At 42.2% G+C, this 19,388-nt stretch overlaps 1 long non-coding RNA gene across 1 annotated transcript; it reads right to left on the bottom strand.

Moving 5' to 3' along the window:
• Nucleotides 1–16,043: 16,043 nt before the first annotated feature.
• Nucleotides 16,044–18,148, bottom strand: LOC144589759 (uncharacterized). Its single transcript, XR_013545962.1, has 3 exons — nt 18,025–18,148; nt 17,606–17,716; nt 16,044–16,553 (listed from the first exon to the last, which is right to left on the bottom strand). It is a non-coding gene; the product is annotated as an uncharacterized LOC144589759 (long non-coding RNA).
• Between the last annotated feature and the right edge of the window lie 1,240 nt (nt 18,149–19,388).

The raw sequence follows: 19,388 nt of genomic DNA, 5'->3' as shown, positions 1-19,388 counted from the left end.
ACCTAAACTGAACACAATACTCCAAATGCAGCCTCACCAACGTCTTGTGCAACTGTAGCATATGTCCCAACTTCTATACTTTATACCTGAACGTGATGTCCTGACTTTTATACTTTATACGGTGAAGGCCAATGGATCAACATCCTTCTTTCCTATCCTATCTGTGATTCAAGGAACTACCTACCTGTTGTAGATTCCTCTGCTCTACAACACTCCCCAGGGCCCTACATATTCACTGTGAAGATGCTGGCCTGGTTTGACTTCCCAAAATACAACACCATGCACGTATCTGCATTAAACTTCATTTACCGTTCATCAACCCTATTCCACAGCTGATCAAGACCCTGCTGTAAATTTTGATAACCATCTTCACTGTCTACGATATCATCTATTTTTGTGTCATCTGCAAACCTACTAATAATGCTTTGTACATTCTCATCCAAATCATTAATATAAACCACAAACATTAATGGACCCAGCACTGATCTCTGAGGCACACCACTAGTCACAGGTTTCCAGTCTAAAACACAACCTTCCACCGCCACCCTCTGGTTCCTTCCATGAAACCAATTCTGTGTTCAGGCAGCGAGTTCTCCGTGAATGCTGTGCAATCTAACTTGCCAAAACAACCAGGCGCAACCTTATCAAAGGCCTTGTTGAAGTCCATGCAGACAATATCTACGGCCTTGCCTTGTCAGACTTTTTGTTTACTTCTTCAAAAATATCAATCAATATTGTAAAACGTGATCTCCCGCTGTCAAAACCATCCCTAATCGGCCCCTGTCCATCCAACTGCATATATATCATATGCTTCACAATTCTCTCCAGTAAACTACCTACCACAGATATGAGGCTCACTTGTCTATCGTTTACAGGCCCTATTACTTGCAATCCTTTTTAAATAGAGGGACAGCATTAGCCACCTCCTGTCTTCCATTACCTCACCCATGTCAAACGATGATTCATATATCTCAATTAGGATTTTCACAATTTTTTTTTGTAGCTTCCCTGATGTCTAATAAGACCCAGGAGATTTATTGACCTTCAAACACTCTGGGCCATCCAGCTCCATCGTCCTTAATATCCTGAAGACAATTGCATTAACTGTCTCAATGTGTAGTAAGGAACTGCAGATAGACACAAAAAGCTGTAGTAACTCAGCGGGACAGGCAGGCATCTCTGGAGAGAAGGAATGGGTGACGTTTGCTGAGTTACTCCTTCTTTTTGTGTCTTCAGTTTAAACCAGCATTCCTACACAAGGAGCTGCAGATGCGGGTTTACACCAAAGATAGACACAAAATGCTGGAGTAACTCAGCGGGACAGGTAGCATCTCTGGAGAGAAGGAATGGGTGACATTTCGGGTCTGAAGAAGGGTTTCGACCCGAAATGTCACTTGGGCTTGTATACACTGGAATTTAGAAGGATGAGGGGGGATCTTATTGAAACATATAAGATAATTAGGGGATTGGACACATTAGAGGCAGGAAACATGTTCCCAATGTTGGGGGAGTCCAGAACAAGGGGCCACAGTTTAAGAATAAGGGGTAGGCCATTTAGAACGGAGATGAGGAAGAACTTTTTCAGTTAGAGAGTGGTGAAGGTGTGGAATTCTCTGCCTCAGAAGGCAGTGGAGGCCAGTTCGTTGGATGCTTTCAAGAGAGAGCTGGATAGAGCTCTTAAGGATAGCGGAGTGAGGGGGTATGGGGAGAAGGCAGGAACGGGGTACTGATTGAGAGTGATCAGCCATGATCGCATTGAATGGCGGTGCTGGCTCGAAGGGCTGAATGGCCTACTCCTGCACCTATTGTCTATTGTCTATTGTCTATTGTCATACCTTCTTTAGAGAGATGCTGCCTGTCCCGCTGAGTTGCTCCAGCATTTTGTGTCTATCTTAACTGTCTGAAGTTCCCTAGCTTTCATGTTTTTCTCCACAGTAAAAACAGGAGAAATACTCATGAAGGATCATTGAGAACCTTGCCCATCTCCTGCAGCTCTACACATAGATGACCACTTTGATTTCTGAGAGACTCTGTTCTCTTTCTAGTTACTCTTTCCCCAGTGTATTTCTTAAAATCTCTTTAGATTTTCAATAACATATTTTGAAAAGGTACGTAAGTTATTAATAAGATTAGCTTATAACAGTGACAAAATGCATGCACTTAAAATTAATTTCCTTGCACTTTCAAGCAACAAAATGTTAAAAAATATATGTCTTTATACCTGCACGAAGGTCCAGTTGGCAGATGCTGGCACTCTGCTTGATTCAAACAGTAATTCATGTCACAGGGTGATCGGCAAACGACTCCATTTTGCTCATCCCACTCAACCACATAACCAGCAAATATGGAGTTGTTGCAGCTAAAGAAATCCAATAACTGTTCGTTCGACACTGTAATAAACAATAAAATGTTCTGTATTTTAAGGCTGTGTGTCAATTCAGATAATTGGGAAATAATGGATTTATTATCAATAATATTTAGGAAAGGGAAACATTTATCATAAGTGCTTTGAAAAGTAACTGTGCAAGGTTGGGTATTTCCAAACTTTTTACAGCTGAAATCAAAGGAAAATCGATAAGAATGTCACCTTGAGAATCTCTATTACGATTCTGAGTTCTCCCTCTGGCATGTCGGTTGTTTACTTAAAACTAACTTCATGCACACATTTGCTGAAGTATAAAGCAATTCTAACTATTTGAATCTAATTTAGATTTTTTACAAGATTGCATAATTACTGATTTTTTTTCTTTGACGATGGCCTATTTGATGTTTGCCTGGGGATAAGTGGACAGCAAAGACCACATTAATAAATCAGACAAAAATCATTTTTATCCATTTTACCCAGACATGGACATTGTTAACATGGGTGACATCAATTTCCCGTCCCTACCCTTGCTTAAGAAGGTGGCGGTGAGATACCTACTTGAACCTCTGTAGAATGTCTGGTGAAAATACTATCACTGCCCAAGTTAGACACAAAATGCTGGAGTAACTCGGCATCATCTCTGGGCCGAAGGAATGGGTGATGTTTCAGGTCGATGCCCTTCTTCAGACTGGAATCTGAAAGCAGTCTGAAGAATGGTCTCGACCCAAAATGTCACCCATTCCTTCTCTCCAGAGATGCTGCCTGCCCCTCTGAGTTACTCCAGCATTTTGTGTCTATCTTTGGTGTAAACCAGCATCTGCAGTTCCTTCCAACTCATCACTGCCCAAGTGTTGGGTAGGGAGTTCCAGGATTTAGACCCTGTGATGATGATGAACCAATTATATATTTCCAATGCACAATATTATGACACAATATTAATATAATCATATAATATTAAGACACAATATTATACCACTCTGAGGTGGTATAATATTGTTTCAGAATACTGATTGGAATATCCTGAGGTGGTATTCCCAGGCGCTTGTTCCCTATTTTCCTCTAATGCAGCAGGGCGTCACGTTTTTGGTAAGCGCTGTCAGAATTGCCCCAGAGTAACTGCAGTATATTTTGTAGATGGCACACACTGCAATCACTGTGAGTCAAAATGAATGGGGGAAGGGGTGCCCATCAAAGGGGCTGCTTCCTCTCAGATGGTGCAGAGCTTCTTGAGAATTCATGGAGCTGCATCTTCCAGACCTTTGTTGAGAATCCCATTATATTCCTGACTTCACCCTGTAGATGGTGGAAAGCCCTTGGGCAGTCAGTGGTGAGTCACTCACTGCAGACTAACCATTCTATGATGGCATTAATGTGGCTGCTCCAATTTCATGTCTGGTTAGTGGGAACCCCCCAGGATGTTTATGATAAGGGAACTTGATAAGGGAACTTAAAGGGGATGTCTTTTATTAAAGGCCTTTACCTGGCCTTGTGAAAATGGTCCGAGATAGGACATTACCCTGAGGAAACTTGAGCAGTGATAACCTAGGCTGACATGATTGTTGTTTGACATTCACAATCATAATTCTTTACATTAGTTATGACTCCAAACACTTTAATATTTTACCTGTGATGTCAGATGCCTTAATAATACAGGGCAATCTGGATTTCAGCTCTTTTGTCAATGTTTGAACCAAGGCTGTGATAAGATTTGCAGGCAAAATCCAAACTGGACACCAGTGAGACTGACTGCTTGACAGCATTGTCGATGACACCTTCAACCCCATTGACTGGACAGTAATTTAACAAACTGGATTTGTCCTGAATTTTGTGAATACGATGTACCTGGGCAATTTCTACACTATTGAGTTGATCCAGTGTCTTGATTGTATTAATCTCCTTATGTAGAGGCCCAGCTAGTTATGGCCTTCAGTACAAAATGGGGATGCTATCTGCTCCCAGGCACTCACCACCCTCTGGAAAAAAACCGACCCGCACATTTCCTTTAGATTTGTCCTCTTTTACCTTAAAGCCATGGTTTCTAGTGTTAACATCTATCTCTACTCGGGAGAGTGGGGAGGTGGGGGGTGGGGGTGGATGGGGGAGAGGTTCTGACTGTCCAAACTATCCATGTCTCACACAATTCAAGGTTTCAAGGTAAGTTTATTGTCACCTTGGATATATATATTCTATAGGGTCTCCTCTCAACATCCACCGTTTCAGAGAAAACGATCGGACTTTGATCAGCCTCTCCCTATTGGTGATTCCCGTTAATTCGGACAGCATTCTGGGAACCACTTGCAGGCCACACAGGTAGGAATGATGGGACAGGCATCTTCCCCGACGGACATTCATGCACCAGATCGATTTTTACAGCAATTTGGTAAATTTCATGGTCATCGTTACCAAGACCGATTGTTCTTTTCCCAGATTCCAGATAAATTGTATTTAAGTTTCACCACTACCATGGTGAGAATTAAACTCTGCTTCCAGATTATTATATCACTGTGCCATCATAGTAGCACATCACTCAATAAACATTGTAATCTTGTACTTACATGTAGTTATATCTTGAATATCAGTGCTATTTAAATATCCAAGGACAACTTGAGGGATCACGGCACGTCGGACACGTGTGACATCATTGAAAGCACTCAGAATTGCAGAATGCAATTCATTATTTAGAAAATTAATTACTCTCAGCATTGCATCGTATTCAAAGTGAAGCACAGCAGAAGTAACCAGATTTCCTTCCCGTGTCCTGTTTGTGGATGGCAGATGCATAAATTAGTCATCGTATTTATTATATTAATTTATGACTTGTATTTACTTATCAACAGTAGAATCTATATACTAAAACTCTTGTTTGTTTGTTTGTTCCTGAACTACAGCCAAAACGGTACAAGATAGCACAACAATTTTAGGCCCACCTTGTTCACCACAGTCTCTTTGGTGCTAATGGATGAAGTTTCATTGAAATCAGTGTTGTATTTTTAAAGTTATTCACATTTTAAAGTTTGAATCTATCTCCTAGGGAGGGGGGGGGGGAGGGAGGGGGGGGAGGGAGGGAGGGAGGTGGGTGGAGGGAGGATAAGGGGGGTTGAGGGGGATGGAGGGGAAGGGAAGGGGGAGGGGAAGTGGGGCAGGGGGGTTGGGTGGAGGGGGAGAGTGGGGTGGGGAGGAGAGGGGAGGGGAGGAGGGAAGAGGGAGGGAGGGGGGGAGTGGGGGGGAGGGAGGAGGGAGAGAGGGGAGCGGGAGAAGGGAGGAGTGGTGGGGGAGGGTGGGGAATGTTCGGGGGAGGGGGAGGGAATGGAGGGGAGGAGGGAGTGGGGGTAGAGGGGAAGGGATGAGTGGGGGGAGAGGAGAGGGGGAGAGTGGAGAGGAGAGGGGGAGAGTGGAGAGGGGGAGGAGAGGGTGCTGCACCAATGCAGGAGAAGTTTGTCCCCAACGGGTCCACTTGGTCTAGTAAAAAACTAAAAATCTGAATGTCTTACATGGATAGGACACGTTTGGAGGGATATGGGCCAAACACAGGCAGGTGGGATTAGTGTAGCTGGGACATGTTGGCCGATGTGGGCAAGTTGTGCCGATGAGCCTGATTCCACACTGTATCACTCTGTGACTATATGACTCTGTGTCACTTTGTTGAGATTAAAATGACAATGCCTATATGAATGAATTGTTTCAAAAATAAAACACTCAGACTTACAGCAATGAGAGAACTTAAAAGCATTTCTAAAAGTTGTTGCATGGATTTTAAGTTTTCTGACTGCTGTTCAAGTTATGGGAAAAACTGGTTCATTTAAAGTAGCCACGCCACATTATTATTATTGATTATTAGCCAATTTACTGGGAAAAAGGAGTCTCTAAAGCATGATAGACACAAAAAGCTGGAGAGAAGGAATGGATGATGTTTCAGGTCGAAACCCTTCTTCAGACTAGTCAAGGGAAAGGGAAACGTGAGATATAGACAGTGATGTAGAGAAATATAGAACAAATGAATAAAAGGTATGTAAAAAAAGTAACGATGATAAAGGAAACAGGCCATTGTTAGCTGTTTGCTATTTGAGAACGGGAACCTGGTGTGACTTGGGTGGGGGGGGGGATGGAGAGAGACGGAATGCAGGGGTTACTTGAAGTTAGAGAATGACATCAGCTTTTGACAAGGAATCATTGGAAGACCATGGAACTACCCAGGATCATTCAGATAAAGCTCGAGATGTTTATAAGGGAATATAAAGTGTTTATCCATGAATGAGTGGGTTAACAAATGATGAGCTGTTGACGCCACTGGGCCTGTACTTGCTGGAGTTTAGAAGGATGAGGGAGGATGTCAATTAAACTTATCGAATAGTGAAAGGCTTGGATAGAGTAGATGTGGAGAGGATGTTTCCACTAGTGGGAGAGTCTAGGAGTCATAGCCTCAGAATTAAAGGACGTCCCTTTAGGAATGAGATGAGGAAAAATTTCTTTTGTCAGAGGGTGGTGAATCTGTGGAATTCTTTACCACAGAAGGCTGTGGGAGCAGAGCCAATGGATATTATTGAGGCAGAAATAGATAGATTCTTGATTAGTACGGGTGTCAGGGGTTATGGGGAGAAGGCAGGAGAATGGGGTGAGGAGGGAGAGGTAGATCAGCCATGATTGAATGGCGGGGTAGACTTGATGGGCTGAATGGCCTAATTCTGCTCCTATCATTTATGATTTCATGGCCTTATAAGGGCTGGGGATTGGGGAAGAACTTAAGACAACAATGGCCCTTGTCCCTTGCATTTGTTGCATTTATCTTATGGGGCCATACATCTCCCAATATTCTTGAAGTGGAACAGTCTGTGGAGAGCAATCTGAGATTGAACAATCTGAGACCCTGATCCAGCACCGACCACCCTGATACCCACTGACTGCTCTTGAGAAGTTGAGGCTCTAGTCAGGTAAAAGAAGGAGGCAAGGGAGAGGTATAAGCAGCTGGGATCAAGTGGAGGAGTTTCGAGAACCGAGGAGATACTGAAGAAAAAAATCAGGAGGGCAAAAAGAGAGTAGGAGGTAGCTTTGGCAGATAATATCAAGGGAAATACAAAGAGATTATAAATTAAGGGAAAGAGGGTGACGAGAGAGAGAATAGGGCCCCTCAGAAACCAAAGCATTCATCTCTGTGTGGAGCTGCATGAGATGGGCAATGTTCGTAATGAATATTTCTCATCTGTTTTTACTGTGGAGAAGGATAGGCTGGGGACATTGGGAAAATTAATGGAAGCATCTTGAGGACAGTCAGTATTACAGTCGAGGTGCTGAACGTCCCAAGGATAATGAAGGTAGACAAATCTCCCATGCCTGGTCAGCTATATCCGAGGACACTGCGGGAAGCTACAGAACAAAATTGCAGGCGCCACGGCTGTGATTTCCGAACCATCATTAGATGTGGGTGAGGTGCCTAATCTTGGTGCCTCTAGAATACTGGTGGGTGCTTAATCTTGTGTCTCTATTTAAGATGGGCTCCAAAGGAAAGCCAAAGGGAAATGTAGACCAGTGTGCACAACATCTGTGGTAGGCAAGTTACTGGAGATTATTGTGAGGGACAAGATATATGTGCATTTGGACAAACAGGTATTGATTAAGGGACAGTCAGCATGGGATTATATGTGGGAGATCATGTCTCAAAAGCCCAGTCTGAAGAAGGGTCTCGACCCCAAACTTCACCCATTTTCTCTCTCCACAGATGCTGCCTGTCCCGCTGAGTTACTCCAGCTTTTTGTGTCTAAGTGGGGGGTATTGCATTATGAGAAGTCAAAGCATGATAGGACATTCACAGTGAATGGAAGGATTCTGGAGAGTGTTATTGAACAGAATGGTCTGGAGGACAGGTACATTGTTCCTTCAAAGTGGAATCACAGGTAGATCGGGTGGTCAAGAAGATATCTGGCACATTGCCCTTCATCAGTCAGCATACTGAGTATAGAATTTGGGATGTAATGTTACAGTCGTACAAGACGTTACTAAGCTGGAAGGAGCATAGAGAAGAGTTGCAAAGATGCTGCTAGGGTTTGAGGATCTGTGGACATCGTTTAAGGTGAGAGGGGAAAGTTTTAATTGGAACCTGAGGGGCAACTTTTTCCATACAGATGGTGATGAGTATGTGGAACGAGCTGCCAGAGGAGGTGGTTGAGGCAGGTTCTATAACATTTAAGAGAGATTTGAACAGATACATGAATAGAAAATATTTAGAGGGATACTCGACCAAGTGGACCTGTTGGGCCCAAACCTCTCCTGCATTGGTGCAGCACCCTCTCCTCTCCCCCTCCCCTCCCTCCCCCCTCCCCCTCCCTTCTCCCCCGTCCCTCCCCCCCTCCTCCCCCACCCCCCCCCCCTCATTCGCTAGGAGATAGATTTAAAAATTAAAATGTGAATAAGTTCAAAAATATAACACCGATTTCAATGAAACCTCTTCCATTAGCACCAAAGGGACATTGGTGAGTAAGGTGGACCTAAAATTGTTGCACTATCGTGTACAGTTTTGGCTGTAGTTCATGAACAAACAAACAAGAGTTTTAAAATATAGATGGGACAAATGCAGGCAGATGGGACGAGAGTAGATCATGCATCTTGGTCGTCATGGACAAGTTGGGTTGAATGGCCAGTTTTCATGCTTTATTACTCTATGCTTATATCACCTGTTGTCATTTTCCAATGTTTCGATATGTTTGATAATCAGAGATGTTTAGAAACTGCTGGATTTCAATAATTTAAAAAATATATTAATAGAGAAAAAATATTGCTTTTAAAATGCATCAAACTGTCTTTAAATTTGAGACATTAGTATTAACTAAATGAACTATTTAGTAGCAAGGGCAGCACAGTGGTGCAGCGGTCGAGTTACTGCCTTACAGCACTTGCAGCACCGGAGACCCGGGTTTGATCCCGACTACGGGTGCTATCCGTACGGAGTTTTTACGTTCTCCCCATGACTTGGACAAGAAGGACCAATATCCTTGTAGATCAATCTGGATCCTGACTCAGTGTTTGAAATTATGATGACATGGCCATTATGGAGACTTAGTTACAAGAGGGACAGGGTAGGGCTGGCAGCTCAATGATGCTGGGTTTTGATGTTTCAGATGTGATATGGAGGGAGGTAAACGCGATGTGTGGGGCAAGTTTTTTTACACAGAGATTGGTGGGTGCCTGGTACGTGCTGCCAAAGCCTCTGCCGACAGCAAGAAGCAGCAACAGGTGAGAGGGAAGGGTGCCCCAAGGTGACCGAGAGCATCCTGTCGGTGTGGGTGACCTGAAGAAAGCGCTGCCCCCAGGGGCTACAACGTGAGCCGCAACAACAGCCGTGTCACTGGACCATGCGGTGGGTGAAGGAGGGCTCGCTTGGCACCTTGTGAGTCGGGGCTGGGGTCGGAAGTCAGAGCTCTAAACAGCCGGGGAGACAATGAGAGCTGGGAGTGGCATTGGCAGGTTCATCCACTATATCTGAAATCCGTTATAAAGGGGTCCATTAAAATGAGGGTTTACAGTATAGAATAAGACAAACTATACCAACCAGATTAGAGGTTCCGTAGCATTCTTAAAGCGTCTCACATTTTTTGCCTTTTCATAGATCTATAAAAAACAAAGTATTTTTTGTTTATTTTCAAGGATAACATTGTTCGATGTAATGAAGTAGAAATTGGAACTCTGCAATGTTAGTCTCACACAATGTGTAGAATAAAGAAATCACAAATCCAGGCACTCTGTACAATTACACAGATGTGTCAGAAGTGTGGCACGGTGGCGCAGTGGTAGAGTTGTTGCCTTACAGCACATGCAGCGCCAGAGACCTGGGTTCCATCCTGACTACGGGTGCTGTCTGTACGGAGTTTGTACATTCTTCCCGTGACCGCGTGGGTTTTCTCCGGATGCTCCGGTTTCCTCCCACACTCCAAAGACGTACAGGTTTGTAGGTTAATTGGCTTGGTATAGTTGTAAATTGTCCCTAGTGTGTGTAAGATAGTGTTAATGTGTGGGGATCGCTGGTCGGTGTGGACTCGGTGGGCCAAAGGGCCTGTTTCCGCGCAGTATCTCTAAACTAAACTAAACTGTCCATCAAGGTCTCCAGAAGCAGTGTGAACCGTGATTTTCAATCTCTCCCTGTGGTTCGATTTGTTAAAGTGGTGGGTTCCACTTTGCTTCTTCAACTAGTGCCTTGAGGTAGAATAGCACTCTAGTGGTGGGTTGTTATTGGAGATAGGCGTCTAAGTACTCATGGAATATTCGTCCATTAGATTGTAGGATTGGGCATCGTGTTGGTTTCGATCTCCAGCAATAAAGAACTTAAAATGCACGAGAACAATCTCAAATCTCTCTGCCTGGAATCGAGTTCAGACGTGGGTCAGGAATGGATGGATTGTTTAACTGATGCAGGTTGAGATCTTCAGCCTTCAATAAAGACCTGCTCTTGCAGTTCAGGTCTCCAATGCTTTCAGAGCCTGTAATCATGGTGCAGCTTTGCAACATGACGTCAGTCGTCTGCTATATACTGATTGATGTCAGTGAAACACACCAAAATAAATCTCTACAGAATGCATGGTTAGTTGATTTATAATTGTCGCATGTGCCAAGATACAGCGAATAACATTATTTGTGTGCTCGCTAGTCTAATCATGAGTACAATCAAGCCAATGGATATGGCAAACAGTAAAATGCCAGAGTGCAGAATATAGCATTACAGTATTGTAACCTTACAGTTACAGAGAAATGTGCGTTAAAAACGCAAGGGCTGCAATGAAACAGGTTGGGAGCTTGGGTCTGCACTCTGAGCCTGTGAGAGGACTATTCGATAGTCTAGTCATATGGGGAACAAATTCTTCCTGAATCTTATACGACGTGTTTTCATATTTTTGTACTGTCTGCCTGTTGGGAGAGGGTAGAAGAGGAAATGACCAAGGTGTAACCAGCACATTTGAAACACATATGATCCAGTTTTTTAAACTAATAATAAATTAATCATTATTACATCCATCTGTGGCCCCCGTCATAATTTCCCTCAGAACAGATATCTGCAAAGCCCAGCTGGTGCCACGAACACTGCCTGGTCCAACATGGCTTCCGGCCCAGAGCCAATGGAAAACACCAGCTACAGTTCTGTTCAGTGGGGTCCAAATCTGTTTACATTTTCAATGTTGTTGGATCATTCATGCAGGCTGACCGGATTCCGAGTTTGAAAAGGATGCCTAATCTCCCATGGACTGATCTAACAATGTTTTAATCTTGATTTTGTGTGAAACCCTGCAACGTTAGGGTATTTAGTGTTCTTGATTTGGAATAATCTGACATTAACTTGTTGAGACAAAATCTTGTGTTGTACTTCTGCTTCACATTGGTGCAAAAAGATGCGCTGTTAATTATTGTAAACATCTTGAAGAAATTATCTCTTAACCATTTTACATTTATATAGAATACTTAAATACACTGTACACAAATAAAAGTTCAACAAGCAAGGAGAGAAAAAAATTTGGCATACCTTTTCATGAACCTGAGCTGAAATATTTGATCTCCTACGATTGATGGTTAAAGGCAATGTAATATTGACTGTTCTGTCAGGAAGAGCTAAAAGAAAGGATGAAATAGTTTATCATAATTGACATTTATTGAATGTCTAATTCCAAAATGAAAATGAAGTCATAAAGTCTGACAAAATCGTTTGATATATTCTCTTATTGATAATATAAACTAGTCATGGGAAATGTTCATGGGTATGAAGAGGTAGGGGGAGGACTGATTGCTTCCTTCATTGTTCTGATGACAGAAAGACGTACAGGTTTGTAGGTTAATTGGCTTGGTGTAAATGTAAAAAATGTCCCTAGTGGGTGTAGGATAGTGTTAATGTGCGGGGATTGCTGGTCGGCGCGGACCCACTGGGCCGAAGGGTCTGTTTCCGCGCTGTATCTCTAAATTAAACAAAACTAAACTAATATATAGCTCAACTCGATTCTCTCATTACCACCATTATCAAACTATCTAATTATTTGACCCTCTTCAAACAGAGTTGTATTAGCAGCTAAACCCAGGATAATTTGAAACAAAATACTTGATTCTTATTATTCCAATATGAAGGTGCATCATTTCCTCTTTGAACATGATTTTTTTTCCAATCAAACAGCTGCAAATCATATATATTTTAAAGAAACAATTAATAATTAGAATACTGAATATAGGCAGAAAATATTTTCTGGCACATTCAGTACCATCGAATTGGCTACATCTGTGATCATTTTGTGGTAATAAAATTGCAACGTCTGACTTAGATCTATCTGCAATAAGAAGAAAAGAGGAACTGCTCTGTTAATTCGATATCGAGCATATGTGTTTTCGTAACTTCCACCTTGCCCTCAAATTTACGTGGACTATCTCTAACACCTCTATCCTTTTCCTCGCTATCTATGTCTCCATCACAACATTATTTTCATCGTTCCTTAGAATGTAACGAAGTTCATGAAATATGCTTCAAACCAATTTGACTTATTCCAAGGGGACATCACGTTTTAATATTATCTTAATTTCATATCATCATAAATAATTCATGCACTTACCTCTAGTAGCAGATGGTGATGGCACGGCTGTTGTAGTTGTCGCAGTGGAGCTTGTTGGTACTGAGGTAATAGCCAGAGTATTGGTGGGTACTGAAGAGGTTGTAGTGGTGTTGGATGGAGTTGTGGCAGCAGCAGTGGTATTGGTGGGTTTTGATGTAGTTGCGGTGGTGTTGGATGGTGTCAAGGCAACAGCAGTGGTATTGGTGGGTACTAAAGTAGTTGTGGTGGTCCTAGCTTGTGCTGATGTATTAACAGTGGTATTGGTGGGTTTTGATGTAGTTGTGGTGGTGTTGGATGGTGTCAAGGCAACAGCAGTGGTATTAGTAGGTACTGAGGTACTTGTGGAGGTCCTTGCTTGTGCCAATGTATTAACAGTGGTATTGGTGGGTTTTGATGTAGTTGTGGTGGTGTTGGATGGTACCAAGGCAACAGCAGTGGTATTGGTTGGTTTTGATGTGGTTGCAGTGGTGTTGGATGGTACCAAGGCAACAGCAGTGGTATTGGTGGGTACTGAAGGAGTTGAGCTGGTCTTTGCTTGTGCCGATGTATGAACAGTGGTATAGGTGGGTTTTGAAGTAGTTGCAGTGGTGTTGGATGGTGTCAAGGCAACAGCAGTGGTATTGGTGGGTTTTGAAGTAGTTGCGATGGTCCTTGGTGGTGTGGAGGTAACAGCAATGGTATTGGTGGGTTTTGATGTAGTTGTGGTGGTGTTGGATGGTGTCAAGGCAACAGCAGTTGTATTGGTGGGTACTGAAGTAGTTGTGATGGTCCTTGGTGGTGTGGAGGTAACAGCAATGGTATTGGTGGGTTTTGAAGTAGTTGTCAAGGTGCTTGATGGGGCCAAGGCAACAGTGGGGGTACTTGTTTGATTCAATGTTCCATTCGAAGGACTTGCTGTTGAACTGGTAGTGGAGGTAATTTCTGAAAATGCAATCAACTATGTAATGACTAAAATGCCGAGATATCCAAACAAATTTCAACAATTAGGAGAGTTAATATCTCAGTTAAGAGAATATATTTGATGTTTTGAAGCACAGTAGATGGATGCAGCAAGGAAGATGCATGGAAGCTTTCCATTGTCACCCATCACAAACTTTGCTCTAATTTAAAAACATTTCTCCATATTTGGGAGTCACCTCCAGTTGACAGTCAGTGTCCACTGAAAAGGAATGGTTGTACAGGTGAGTAAACTCTGGATGAACATTCAGGGAGACCAGCGGCAACAAGCAAGGTCTGGCACAACAAATCTGGTCCTAAGGCCCAGCAGGGAAGGGTGAAGGCAGACAGAGCATTGTGTTTGGAGAGTGGGTCAGGCAGGAGATGAAGGCAGGCCTTCAAATAGGAGCCCAGAATGGTGTACTGTCTCCCTGGAGCCAGAGTTCAGGACCAGCAGCAGAACATTTTTAAAGGGGAGGGTGAGCAGCCAGAAGTCATTGTGTACGTTGGCACAAATAACATGGTCAGGAGAAAGGGTGAGGTCCTGCAGAGTGAATACAGGGAGTTAGGAAAAAGATTAAAAAGCCGGATCTATCGAAAATGTGTAACAAAGAAAGAAGGAATGAGGTGACAATGAACACAAAGCAGTTTGTTGAAATGACTGAGAGACTTGAGACGGTAAGTCTTGATCTGCTTCACAGAAGCATCACCTATTGCTTTTCTCCAGAGATGCTGCCTGACCCACTGAGTTACTCCCACTTTTTGTGTCTATATTCGGTGTAAACCAGCATCTGCAGTTCCTTCCTACACAATATAACTGGTAGATTTGCAACTGCCCGTTATTAATGTACTTCAATTTTACTCCCTGTCAAAGAACTAAATATATATTCCTATTACATAAAAAAATATTTGTTGTTTGGACCTGTGCAAACATAATGTAAGAAACATGTGATTGCTTCCTTCATTGTTCTGATGACAGAAAGACGTACAGGTTTGTAGGTTAATTGGCTTGGTGTAAATGTAAAAAATGTCCCTAGTGGGTGTAGGATAGTGTTAATGTGCAGGGATTGCTGGTCGGCGCGGACCCACTGGGCCGAAGGGTCTGTTTCCGCGCTGTATCTCTAAATTAAACAAAACTAAACTAATATATAGCTCAACTCGATTCTCTCATTACCACCATTATCAAACTATCTAATTATTTGACCCTCTTCAAACAGAGTTGTATTAGCAGCTAAACCCAGGATAATTTGAAACAAAATACTTGATTCTTATTATTCCAATATGAAGGTGCATCATTTCCTCTTTGAACATGATTTTTTTTTCAATCAAACAGCTGCAAATCATATATATTTTAAAAAAACAATTAATAATTAGAATACTGAATATAGGCAGAAAATATTTTCTGGCACATTCAGTACCATCGAATTGGCTACATCTGTGATCATTTTGTGGTAATAAAATTGCAACGTCTGACTTAGATCTATCTGCAATAAGAAGAAAAGAGGAACTGCTCTGTTAATTCGATATCGAGCATATGTGTTTTCGTAACTTCCACCTTGCCCTCAAATTTACGTGGACTATCTCTAACACCTCTATCCTTTTCCTCGCTATCTATGTCTCCATCACAACATTATTTTCATCGTTCCTTAGAATGTAACGAAGTTCATGAAATATGCTTCAAACCAATTTGACTTATTCCAAGGGGACATCACGTTTTAATATTATCTTAATTTCATATCATCATAAATAATTCATGCACTTACCTCTAGTAGCAGATGGTGATGGCACGGCTGTTGTAGTTGTCGCAGTGGAGCTTGTTGGTACTGAGGTAATAGCCAGAGTATTGGTGGGTACTGAAGAGGTTGTAGTGGTGTTGGATGAAGTTGTGGCAGCAGCAGTGGTATTGGTGGGTTTTGATGTAGTTGCGGTGGTGTTGGATGGTGTCAAGGCAACAGCAGTGGTATTGGTGGGTACTAAAGTAGTTGTGGTGGTCCGAGCTTGTGCTGATGTATTAACAGTGGTATTGGTGGGTTTTGATGTAGTTGTGGTGGTGTTGGATGGTGTCAAGGCAACAGCAGTGGTATTAGTAGGTACTGAGGTACTTGTGGAGGTCCTTGCTTGTGCCGATGTATTAACAGTGGTATTGGTGGGTTTTGATGTAGTTGTGGTGGTGTTGGATGGTACCAAGGCAACAGCAGTGGTATTGGTTGGTTTTGATGTGGTTGCAGTGGTGTTGGATGGTACCAAGGCAACAGCAGTGGTATTGGTGGGTACTGAAGGAGTTGAGCTGGTCTTTGCTTGTGCCGATGTATGAACAGTGGTATAGGTGGGTTTTGAAGTAGTTGCAGTGGTGTTGGATGGTGTCAAGGCAACAGCAGTGGTATTGGTGGGTTTTGAAGTAGTTGCGATGGTCCTTGGTGGTGTGGAGGTAACAGCAATGGTATTGGTGGGTTTTGATGTAGTTGTGGTGGTGTTGGATGGTGTCAAGGCAACAGCAGTTGTATTGGTGGGTACTGAAGTAGTTGTGATGGTCCTTGGTGGTGTGGAGGTAACAGCAATGGTATTGGTGGGTTTTGAAGTAGTTGTCAAGGTGCTTGATGGGGCCAAGGCAACAGTGGGGGTACTTGTTTGATTCAATGTTCCATTCGAAGGACTTGCTGTTGAACTGGTAGTGGAGGTAATTTCTGAAAATGCAATCAACTATGTAATGACTAAAATGCCGAGATATCCAAACAAATTTCAACAATTAGGAGAGTTAATATCTCAGTTAAGAGAATATATTTGATGTTTTGAAGCACAGTAGATGGATGCAGCAAGGAAGATGCATGGAAGCTTTCCATTGTCACCCATCACAAACTTTGCTCTAATTTAAAAACATTTCTCCATATTTGGGAGTCACCTCCAGTTGACAGTCAGTGTCCACTGAAAAGGAATGGTTGTACAGGTGAGTAAACTCTGGATGAACATTCAGGGAGACCAGCGGCAACAAGCAAGGTCTGGCACAACAAATCTGGTCCTAAGGCCCAGCAGGGAAGGGTGAAGGCAGACAGAGCATTGTGTTTGGAGAGTGGGTCAGGCAGGAGATGAAGGCAGGCCTTCAAATAGGAGCCCAGAATGGTGTACTGTCTCCCTGGAGCCAGAGTTCAGGACCAGCAGCAGAACATTTTTAAAGGGGAGGGTGAGCAGCCAGAAGTCATTGTGTACGTTGGCACAAATAACATGGTCAGGAGAAAGGGTGAGGTCCTGCAGAGTGAATACAGGGAGTTAGGAAAAAGATTAAAAAGCCGGATCTATCGAAAATGTGTAACAAAGAAAGAAGGAATGAGGTGACAATGAACACAAAGCAGTTTGTTGAAATGACTGAGAGACTTGAGACGGTAAGTCTTGATCTGCTTCACAGAAGCATCACCTATTGCTTTTCTCCAGAGATGCTGCCTGACCCACTGAGTTACTCCCACTTTTTGTGTCTATATTCGGTGTAAACCAGCATCTGCAGTTCCTTCCTACACAATATAACTGGTAGATTTGCAACTGCCCGTTATTAATGTACTTCAATTTTACTCCCTGTCAAAGAACTAAATATATATTCCTATTACATAAAAAAATATTTGTTGTTTGGACCTGTGCAAACATAATGTAAGAAACATGTGATTTTTGTCATTCTTAAATAAACTCCAAATAACTGTGTTAGATACCTTTGCTTCCAAAGATACCTCTTCTTCCAGAGTTTACTCACCTGTACAGTTGGACCCTTCATATCCTGGTCTACATGTACAGTTGAAAGAGCCTTCAGTATTTGTACAGATAGAATTATTTCCGGAACACTCAGTAGCGCATTCATTCACGTCTAAAAGAATAAACAAATGAACACAAGAATAGTTAGCTAAATTATAGAATCACCTATGCCTGGATTTTGCACTGAACAGAGAATCAGCAGACAACTGGTCAATGAGTTTACATCGCTTGTTAGTTAATGGAAAATCTGGTCCATTTAGTAATAATTTGATGTAACTCAGAAGAAGAGAACAGAAGCTTCTTTACATGAAAACTACTGTAGTAGAAAATTTCACTTTTTTTTACGGGACTATTCATATTGTTTTAATTATTCTTCATGATTTTTGTGTATTAAATGGTGATATTAAAAAAGTACCATACCAATGCAGAATCTGTTTGGCTTTCCAGTATATCCTCCCTTGCACATACAGGAGTAACCTCCATTTGAATTGATGCATTTTGCATTCTGGGGACAGCTAGATGTATTACGACATTCATCAATGTCTGAAAGAAAAGATTTACATTAGCAGCGATCGAAGTTCACGTAACAAATATAATAGTGATACGAAGTAATGAACATGCATAATGGTGTAAGATTAGATTTAATTTTTGCGGGTGATATTTTTACACGGTATTCTTTAACAGAATGCATACTTCCACTGCTATAGTTGGAGAACTTTCTGATATAAAGTATTGATTTACGGATGGGTGGGACATTATAGATGTGGAAATCTGATTTCTCCACGGAGCAAAAGACTTTGGCAGAGAATAAGGATCTCAATCTGAAACGTCACCCATTCCTTCTCTCCAGAGATGCTGCCTGTCCCGCTGAGTTACTCCAGCATTTTGTGTCCATCTTTGATGTAAACCAGCATCTGCAGTTCCTTCCTACACGAGTTCGCATGACCATTAATTGTAATAAAATAATGATTACGAACAACATAGTTTTGAGATTTTATTATAAAATGCACATTGAGAACGACCAATTTTGTCAGTGTGTGAGACCTGAGGGGCAATTTTTCTGCCTTTGATGAGTCATTGAAAAGGCCCCAGTTTGATGAACTGCATCTCGAGATGATAAAAAAAATAATTACATTTTTTTCATGATTCAGTTATATCACAAATCAAATGCTCTGGGCTCTGGGCTTTGCTTTGCACCAGTATTGGAGTTATTAATTTGGTTTATTATGTTATTTACGAGTATTGTGTTTATGGGCCTGTTATACTGCTGCAAGTAAGAATTTCATTGTTCTGTTGTCGGCATATGTGACAATTAAACACTCTTGAGTCTTGAAAACAATATTTAAAACTAGTTGCAACAACAATTGTCAACAAAACCATTTGCAATAATGAATACTTCGAATGGGTTGAACAGTATGTCATTTTTTCTTCCGTTCCTTTGTAAAAGAAGGCGGCATGGTGGCACACCGGTAGAGCTGCTGCCTTACAGTGTTTTCAGCGCCACAGACCCGGGTTCGATTCTGACTACAGGTGCTTGTCTGTACGGAGTTTGTACATTCTTCCCATGACAGCATGGGCTTTCTCCCACACTCCAAAGACGTACAGGGTTTGAAGGTTAATTGGCTTGGTATAAATGTCATTTGCCCCTCGTGTGTGTGTAGTATTGTGCTAGTGCACAGGGATTGCTGGTCGGTGCGGACTTGGTGGGCCAAAGGGCCTGTTTCCGTGCTGTATCTCTAAAATAAACAAAACAAAACTAAAATGTGATTTTTCTTCAGGTGACA

This window comes from Rhinoraja longicauda, unplaced genomic scaffold, assembly GCF_053455715.1.
Source record: "Rhinoraja longicauda isolate Sanriku21f unplaced genomic scaffold, sRhiLon1.1 Scf000073, whole genome shotgun sequence".
Classification (NCBI taxonomy): domain Eukaryota; kingdom Metazoa; phylum Chordata; class Chondrichthyes; order Rajiformes; family Arhynchobatidae; genus Rhinoraja; species Rhinoraja longicauda.
This window is presented reverse-complemented; position numbering and strand designations above follow the sequence as displayed.